Consider the following 9,344-nt stretch of genomic DNA (forward strand, 5'->3'; position numbering starts at 1 on the left):
CACAGTATCAATCCAAAACAAGAGATATCACACAACAATTTCAGAACCATTTTTCTGCTGGCAGTGAATAAACTAAAAAATGTCACTTCGTGCCTAAATATTGTTCCATGTCACATCAAGCTCCAGTGAATTTCACATTGTAGATAATCAAGGATCATTTTCTGAACTAGTAGTTGATCCTTACAACCCCAACATCCCTTTCTGGCTCCTTTCTGCTCCATGTAAATAATGTCATTGGATGCGCCGTATGATGACACAATATCTGTGAGACATCCTGTAAAAATTTTGTATTGTGTATTCATACAAGTAATAGGGCGGATGTTTTTGGGATCAGTCAAATCACCTTTCTTTGGGAGAAGTACGGTTGGACCCTTGCACAACGAAGGCAGAACATCCCTTGTATCCACAAGAGAATTAGTTGGTTGGTTGGTTGTTTAACGCCGCACTCAGCAATATTCCAGCTATATGACGTCTGTAAATAATCGAGTCTGGACCAGACAATCCAGTGATTAATATCATGAGCATCGCTCCACGCAATTGGGATCGATGACATGCATCAACCAAGTCAGCGAGTCTGACAACCCGATCCCGTTAGTCGCCTTTTACGACAAGCATAGTCGCCTTTTACGGCAAGCATGAGTTGCTGAAGACCTATTCTACCCCGGATCTTCACGGGTGTACAAGAGATTAAAACAGTAAAGTAATGGTGTTTGGACACAAGGAAACAGTTTCCAAAACCGGTTTCGAATACCATCAGGTCCTTGCGCCGTATTAGATTTGGCCTTTTTTAATTACATTTTTCAGGCAATCAGGTGTAATGAAACACAACAATGGTGATGTTATTTGTTCGTGTACACAATCATTGTACTCCTGTAACCATGGTACCTCGAGGTTACAGTTGCCGGGTATAGACCACAACTGTTTCCAAAACCTTTCACTGGCATTCACAGTGGGTTTTTTCTCATCACTGCCATTGGCTGTATTTAGTTGCCTGTGAAATTGTTTTTCATTAGATTTAAACAAATTATTATTTGTCCCACGTCCTTTTTCTCGACCCCAATCAGCCATAATCCCATAGTTTTTATTACTTCCTTCATCCTTTGTTAATGTCACTGACTTCACCGATGATTGTCATCACTTCCCTTGTGTGTACATAACAGGCTTCTCTACTCCAGTATACAATATCTACTCTACTGTATAAACATTGCCTCGTACTTCTATATATTTGTCAACCACACTCTGTATATCACTTGCTTGATAACGGTGTTAAAACCAACACCGAAACGTCGCTCTTAATTGTAATAAAGAAGTCGTTCATCTATAAATTCCTATCCTTACTTAGTACTCCAACTTCTCTCAAAGAGGACGGTTATCACCCGGGACCTCCTAAGCACAGATCCCCAATACCCCTTACTCACCTCCTTTACATGGATGTCCTTGAACTTATTGCTAATGGGGGATCTACACTAAAAAACAGATTCTGCTTGTCGAGAGAGGAGGGAGAAAAAGAGAGAGAGAGAGAGAGAGAGAGAGAGAGAGAGAGAGAGAGAGAGAGAGAGAGAGAGAGAGAGAGAGAGAAGTGTAATAATTTATGGTTTACGTGGTACTTAGGTAATTTGTAACTCATTTTTTTAAAAGCACTCGTGTTATTCACCTGTTGTGAGTGTCCAATGTCCTCCATTAGTTCAGTTTCAGAATCGTCAATCTGTCGCAGGCACGCATTCTCTGCCTGTTTTCAGGTGCAGCAGTTACGGTTATATACGGGTCTAACCGCATGTATCTTGTGAGACTGCATGACTCCACATGTTGGGAATTCTGCTTCTGTAGTAAAACTTTCCGGAATGACAACACTTCCAAGTGCAAGGCCAGACCGCTGTTACAGGCATGTAAATATATTTTACGTGCGCTTTGGTTGTACAGCGGACCCTTTTGTTATTTGGACAATTAAGCCCGTCAGTGACGGTATTATACAGTAGAGCATTTCTGTGACTCTATGTCATACATAGGAATCTGTAAAATGGGTGTTAACACGTCTTGTCAAGGAATATAAGTGAAGTGGTGTTCATTAGAATAACTTCTTTTCTTTTATGTAAATGTCATTAAACCTTGTTGATTATATATTACCTTCAGTGCAATCTATCAAGATAATACGTGTCTGATTGGACCATGGGACAAGAGGCACTGTGTGGCAAAAGCAACAATAAGTTCTGAAGATGTCAGAACACACTGAGTGGTAGTAAAGCAGCAGTAAGTTCTGAAGAAGTCAAAACACACTGAGTGGTAGTAAAGCAGCAGTAAGTTCTGAAGAAGTCGAAACACAATGAGTGGTAGTAAAGCAGCAGTAAGTACTGAAGATGTCAGAACACACTGAGTGGTAGTAAAGCAGCAGTAAGTTCTGACGAAGTCAAAACACACTGAGTGGTAGTAAAGCAGCAGTATGTTCTGGAGATGTCAGAACACACTGAGTGGTAGTAAAGCAGCAGTAAGTTCTGAAGAAGTCAGAACATAATGTGTGGCAGTAAAGCAGCAGTAAGTTCTGAAGAAGTCAAAACACACTGTTTGGCAGTAAAGCAGCAGTAAGTTCTGAAGAAGTCAAAACACACTGTGTGGCAGTAAAGCAGCAGTAAGTTCTGGAAATGTCAGAACACACTGAGAGGTAGTAAAACAGCAGTAAGTTCTGAAGAAGTCAAAACACAATGAGTGGCAGTAAAGCAGCAGTAAGTACTGAAGAAGTCAAAACACACTGAGTGGTAGTAAAGCAGCAGTAAGTTCTGAAGATGTCAGAACACACTGAGTGGTAGTAAAGCAGCAGTAAGTTCTGAAGAAATCAGAACACACTGAGTGGTAGTAAAGCAGCAGTAAGTTCTGGAGAAGTCAGAACACACTGAGTGGCAGTAAAGCAGCAGGAAGTTCTGAAGAAGTCAGATCAAAATGAGTGGTAGTAAAGCAGCAGTAAGTTCTGAAGAAGTCAAAACATACTGAGTGGCAGTAAAGCAGCAGTAAGTTCTGAAGAAGTCAAAACACAATGAGTGGTAGTAAAGCAGCAGTAAGTTCTGAAGAAGTCAAAACACACTGAGTGGTAGTAAAGCAGCAGTAAGTTCTAAAGAAGTCAGAACACACTGAGTGGCAGTAAAGCAGAAGTAAGTTCTGAAGAAGTCAAAACACACTGAGTGGCAGTAAAGCAGCAGTAAGTTCTGAAGAAGTCAGATCAAAATGAGTGGTAGTAAAACAGCAGTAACTTCTGGAGATGTCAGAACACAATGAGTGGTAGAAAAGCAGCAGTAAGTTCTGAAGAAGTCAAAACACACTGAGTGGTAGTAAAGCAGCAGTAAGTTCTGAAGAAGTCGAAACACAATGAGTGGTAGTAAAGCAGCCGTAAGTACTGAAGATGTCAGAACACACCGAGTGGTAGTAAAGCAGCAGTAAGTTCTGAAGAAGTCAAAACACACTGAGTGGTAGTAAAGCAGCAGTATGTTCTGGAGATGTCAGAACACACTGAGTGGTAGTAAAGCAGCAGTAAGTTCTGGAGATGTCAGAACATAATGTGTGGCAGTAAAGCAGCAGTAAGTTCTGAAGAAGTCAAAACACACTGAGTGGCAGTAAAGCAGCAGTAAGTTCTGAAGAAGTCAAAACACACTGTGTGGCAGTAAAGCAGCAGTAAGTTCTGGAAATGTCAGAACACACTGAGAGGTAGTAAAACAGCAGTAAGTTCTGAAGAAGTCAAAACACAATGAGTGGTAGTAAAGCAGCAGTAAGTACTGAAGAAGTCAAAACACACTGAGTGGCAGTAAAGCAGAAGTAAGTTCTGAAGAAGTCAAAACACACTGAGTGGTAGTAAAGCAGCAGTAAGTTCTGAAGATGTCAGAACACACTGAGTGGCAGTAAAGCAGCAGTAAGTTCTGAAGAAGTCAAAACACACTGAGTGGTAGTAAAGCAGCAGTAAGTTCTGAAGAAGTCAAAACACACTGTGTGGTAGTAAAGCAGCAGTAAGTTCTGAAGATGTCAGAACACACTGTGTGGTAGTAAAGCAGCAGTAGGTTCTGAAGATGTCAGAACACACTGAGTGGCAGTAAAGCAGCAGTAAGTTCTGAAGAAGTCAAAACACACTGAGTGGTAGTAAAGCAGCAGTAAGTTCTGGATAAGTCAGAACACACTGAGTGGCAGTAAAGCAGCAGGAAGTTCTGAAGAAGTCAAAACACACTGAGTGGTAGTAAAGCAGCAGTAAGTTCTGGAGAAGTCAGAACACACTGAGTGGCAGTAAAGCAGCAGGAAGTTCTGAAGAAGTCAAAACATACTGAGTGGCAGTAAAGCAGCAGTAAGTTCTAAAGAAGTCAGAACACACTGAGTGGCAGTAAAGCAGCAGGAAGTTCTGAAGAAGTCAAAACACACTGAGTGGCAGTAAAGCAGCAGTAGGTTCTGAAGAAGTCAGAACATAATGTGTGGCAGTGAAGCAGCAGTAGGTTCTGGAGAAGTCAGAACATAATGTGTGGCAGTAAAGCAGCAGTAAGTTCTGGAGAAGTCAGAACATAATGTGTGGCAGTGAAGCAGCAGTAAGTACTGGAGAAGTCAGAACACACTGTGTGGCAGTAAAGCAGCAGTAAGTTCTGAAGAAGTCAGAACATAATGTGTGGCAGTAAAGCAGCAGTAAGTTCTGGAGAAGTCAGAACATAATGTGTGGCAGTAAAGCAGCAGTAAGTACTGGAGAAGTCAGAACACACTGTGTGGCAGTGAAGCAGCAGGAAGTTCTGAAGAAGTCAAAACACATTGAGTGGCAGTAAAGCAGCAGGAAGTTCTGAAGAAGTCAAAACACACTGAGTGGCAGTAAAGCAGCAGTAAGTTCTGAAGAAGTCAGAACATAATGTGTGGCAGTGAAGCAGCAGTAGGTTCTTGAGAAGTCAGAACATAATGTGTGGCAGTAAAGCAGCAGTAAGTTCTGGAGAAGTCAAAACACACTGTGTGGCAGTGAAGCAGCAGGAAGTTCTGGAGAAGTCAAAACATACTGAGTGGCAGTAAAGCAGCAGGAAGTTCTGAAGAAGTCAAAACACAATGAGTGGCAGTAAAGCAGCAGGAAGTTCTGGAGATGTCAGAACACACTGTGTGGCAGTAAAGCAGCAGTAAGTTCTTGAGAAGTCAGAGCACAATGTAGGTCGTATAGTGAAATCTTACACGGGCCTAGATCCCCATTTCACATGGACGAAGAAGGTAGTTAAAGATATGTTTGTTTGCTGGTTTATTGTTTAAAGTCGCACTCAGCAATATTCAAGCTATATGACGGTGGACTGTATATAATCGAGACATCCATTGATTGATATCTTGAGTTACATAATTGGGATACGATGACATACATCAACCTGCAAGCCTGACCACCCGATCCCCGTAGTCACCTCTTACAAGGAGCATGGTTTGCTGAAGAACAATTCATGGGTAAACTTGATTTTGTAAAGAGTGTATATAATATAAGCTATTCTTGCATGTACATATCCACTTTATAAAGTACAGTGTCTTACCGTAATTGAACCTAATAACACAAACCAGTACCATAAGCACCTGTGAATAAAAATAGCATGAATGATAAAATATTGTTATCAGTTTATTGCCAAATAGAAACACCAAGGCTAACTCAGAAATCGGTACCTACTGAATAAAAATTGTGAAATAGGTAAATAACATACATGATCAATGAATCGGTAACAAATCATGTTAAAATAAACAGGATTACGTTTACAATCACAAAATACAATACAATGTGTCAACAAAAATACTTAACAGGCCCTACACACAAGACAGTGCGCTCACGAATGTCCACAAACTGCCACAGTCACACGTGAATGAGGCGCTTGCTTCGTTCTTGGATCCAGGAAACCGTGTTGGGAACAGGCAGAAAAGTCGGTGATTCCAGATACGAATTCCGTCCGTACTGGGCAGGTAGATGAGTCAGATCGGAGAGGGCGGGCTTGAACCACCCTGGTCTCGCACTTACAGCCAGGTACAGCCAGCCTTCTGGAAACTGTTCGAAGCGTGTAGTCAGTCACCACGCACCTTAAAAGGGAGATCTCTATACCGGGAGGATGGGAAGGGTGTCAAGCGATGGGACAGCGATTCATGAGGGTTTGCATTTTTGTCTGTTTGTTGTTTTACGCCGCACTCAACCAAGTCGAACCTGACCACCCGATCCCGTTAGTTGCCTCTTAAGACAAGCACAACCGCCTCTTACGACACGCATGGGTTGCTGAAGACCTATTCTAAACTGGATCTTCACGAGTCGGTTCATGAGGTAGTTCAATTATCCAAATTACGCATACTGCATTTGGTCCCCTCTTCATCATATTTTAGTGTAGATGTTCCTTAACTGGCAAAGACCCTTTGTAAATGGATGGGAATAAAATAGTTTTTATTTCATATATGGACTCCAATGACGGCAAATGTGTCAGCTAGAGCATGACGTATCGTGGGCTTCCAAACGTGAGACACCAGTCCTCTTGTTCATATATCAAGCTTTGTGATAAATACGATTTGCTCTTAACTCTTGAGCATGCATATTGAACATCGATGACACCCTCTTGAATTAGAAAAAATGTAATGCTGATTCTGAACACTTCTTAGGGATCGTCCCACTCGCCCAGAACCCTGTGATTAGTATAGGTTTGACTACGTGTTGTTTAACGCATCAACAGTAAAGATTCATCAGCATCTCTGGATACATGTTTGAATGCAAGCACATCTTCAGGTGTATGATTTTCCTTGAAGAACCTATGAGCCCAAAACCAAATCAAAATACCAAACCAAAACAGATAAATGTATAGTCTAAATACAATTCACAGTAGTTCTAGAAAGGCATTGAGTACAACTCACGTGACAATGCATTGTTTCTATGTTCTCCCTTCATGTAATTCTCCTAACAGATATATTTCAACTGCAATGGTTATCAGCGATGTATTCAGTGTATATCAGGGTTGTATCTACATTACAGAAATGCATGTACAGAGAGTATATGCATTATTTAGACATTAGATAGCGACTAGGGTGATGTTACAGATAATCTGTTCTCGTGAAACGATAGTATCACGAACAGAGGACGTCATTCCGAAATCATCCGGAGCTTATCCTGCATTTGTAATGGTTAGTTCCAATGCAGGTCAAGTACAAGATACATCAAGAGTTGCAGTTAATTACTGACAGCACCTTGGGGGGGCGACGAAAAGCATTATTTCACGATGGACAAATAATTATTTATATCAATTATAATCCTATATTTTACACACTATTAAAAGTGTAGAGACTGGTTTCGAACATTGGGGCCGTAAAGTATATTTATAAACGGTTACGGATCTCTTACTTCGTGCATAGTGTCTGCAATGGGGACAAGTTTTCTAACAAAACTGACGTTACCTTATTTACAGTGAGTGAGTGAGTGAGTATGTTTTTACGCCGCTTTTAGCAATATTCCAGCAATATCACGGCGGGGGTCACCAGAAATGGGCTTCACACATTGTACCCATGTCGGGAATCGAACCCGGGTCTTCGGCGTGACGAGCGAACGCTTTAACCACTAGGCTACCCGACCGCACCCCTTATTTACAGATAATGTTCAGGTCATTTATAATAAATGAATGTTATTTATTTTCATTTTAGGAGTTGACGTTGATTTAAAAACTATGTTTTTGGTATTTGCATCCATGTCAGGTGGATTATAATGAATGAGAATCAATCAAATTAGATTAAATTGTTTGTTTGTTGTTTAACGCCGCAATAATTAATATTCCAGCTATGTCACGGTGGTCTGTAAATAATCGAGTCTGGACCAGACAATCCCATGGTTGACATCATGAGCATCAATTGGGATACAATGAAATGCATCAACAACCAAGGAAGCGGGCCTGACCATCCGATCCCGTTAGTGGCCTTTTACAGCAAGCATGGGTTGTTAAAGACCTTTTCTATTCCGGACCTTCACGGGTAAATTAGATTCAAAATATATTGATAGCACTTACACCAGCCAGCACATTAACTCCAGTTTAGTGTCCCTATGCTCTCACTCAAAGCATTCGGCAACAGAACTTTTGCTCATACTGTATCTGTGCTCTGGAATTCCCTTCCAGTGGAAATTAGACAATCTCCAACTCTGGACACTTTCAAGACAAACTAAAGACTTATGTCTTTAGAAGTGTCTATGACCCTGTGTGAGGCGCTATGAGCGACTACGTAGACGGAAATCGCGCTAAAGAAATGGACTTCATTATTATGATTATTATTATTATTATTATTATTATTATTATTACGGCAAGCATGGGTTGCGGAAGACCTATTCTTCCACGGATCTTCACGGGTGTGTTGCTATTATATATGTGTAGTTACTTGTTGGGATCAACGCGAATGTTCCGTGATTTTCCTAGTATTGTTAACATCTCTTCAGAAACCATGTAATCAATGGAGCTGAAACTTCATATTTCATCTCACTAATGATGACACCCCTATTTTTTTCAAGAGGTTCGTATATGATTTTCAACATGGCCACCATAAGAGCTGCAATGTACAAGGTATTTAAGGTCATTATCGTGTCATGTCTGTTCAAAAGGTAAAGAAATGTGGTGCGTATTTAAATTGCAGTGGGGTTCAGCACACTAGTTTCTGTTTTGTACGATGGTTTAAATTTTGGCCTTGATTTGACGTATACTTTTTTACCATACTGAAAATGAAACTTCTTGTAGTCATTACTCAAGCATTGGTGTTCCAAATGTAATCGAATTTAGTATATGTGTAGGTGGTATTGGGGCTCAACAAAAATGTTCTGATTTACGAGATATTTTGAATTTTGACCTGTATTTGACCTTGTGCTTTGCCCATGCTTCTAATTTCCTGGCATCACCTCAAAAACCAATGGATCTGAAATTCAAATGCTTCATCTCACCAACGATGACATCTTAATCTGTTCGAATCTGATTTTCAATACGGAAGTCACGAAATGCATTTTGAAATTCCTACACATTTGGTTCTCTATAGTATTTGGCTCTGTTAATATCGTCTTCTCGGGATTTGCCAGACTGATTATGAGGTAATCTGAGCTGTGATATGTATGTTTGTCTGATGATGACATTGGAATCTTTATGACTTATTGGAGTTGCTTCTGTAACAGTTGGGAAAATGCATGGCATTGGATCAAGTATTTTCTTAGAAGGTATCTAAGAGCTGATACCGAAACCGAACGTAACTTGACCTGTAACCAACAGAAGTTTCCCTGATGCTACAATTAATTGTGTCCAGTCATACACATTTGCGCATTTATAAGTCCATCCTGGAAACTTTGCATGCTTAGTCTGGACCAATATGTTTATTCCAAATTAAAG

This window comes from Haliotis cracherodii, unplaced genomic scaffold (genome assembly GCF_022045235.1).
Source record: "Haliotis cracherodii isolate W230 unplaced genomic scaffold, xgHalCrac1.p SCAF_7, whole genome shotgun sequence".
NCBI classification, from domain to species: domain Eukaryota; kingdom Metazoa; phylum Mollusca; class Gastropoda; order Lepetellida; family Haliotidae; genus Haliotis; species Haliotis cracherodii.